This window comes from Arachis duranensis, chromosome 6 (assembly GCF_000817695.3).
Source record: "Arachis duranensis cultivar V14167 chromosome 6, aradu.V14167.gnm2.J7QH, whole genome shotgun sequence".
NCBI lineage: Eukaryota > Viridiplantae > Streptophyta > Magnoliopsida > Fabales > Fabaceae > Arachis > Arachis duranensis.
The window spans coordinates 84,473,145-84,474,027 of record NC_029777.3 but is presented as its reverse complement, the minus strand read 5'-3'; positions in this window follow the sequence as shown (position 1 = coordinate 84,474,027).

Below are 883 nucleotides of genomic sequence, written 5' to 3'. Positions count from 1 at the left end.
TATGATGTTCAAGCATATTCAATGAATCAAAGTATCAATAACTAGGCGATAACTCGATTGAATTGTAATAATACCATAGACGACAAAGGTGTTGTGTTGTATTTGTTTTTTCAAGTCTTTGCATGCCCTGCAATAGTTGAATAGTGCAACCAGTAGACTTAGATTTGGATATGCAAATCATAGAACAAAATTTTAAATCTCTTTTACTTATGAGAGGATACATTAATAGTGATTCAAATCTATATCATAAGATCCGGGGCATTATGACATGCTTCTTTCTCTATACTTTCCAAAAAAATATGGACACATGTTGAGGTGTTATATTATACTCTATCAAGGTAAACAATGCCCCGTAAACCCCGAAAATCAAAACAAAATAAAACAATACATTTACAAAGAAATTGACTTTCAAGAATCAAGCTCATAATAGTGTACTTTTTTTTAATATGATTTTAGTATTGTGGTAAGTTAAGCATTGATTTGGAATCGTAGTAATAAAAGGGATCTACACATGGTGTTTATTGATTTGGAAAAAGCGTATGATAGGGTACCAAGGGAGGTCTTATGGAAGGTTTTAGAAAAGAGGAGAGTAAGAATCGCATATATTCGGGCAATTAAAGACATGTATGATGGGGCCACAACTAGTGTGAAGACTCAAGGTGGTGTGACAGAGGAATTCCCTATTGGTATAGGATTACACCAGGGATCATCCTTAAGTCCATACCTTTTCACATTAGTCTTGGAAGTACTCACAGAGCACATCCAAGAGCCTGTGCCATGGTGCATGCTTTTTGCCGATGATATCGTCCTTATGGGAGAGTCAAGGGAAGACCTAAATAAGAAGTTGGAGTTATGGAGAGAAGCTCTAGAAGTGTATGGTCTG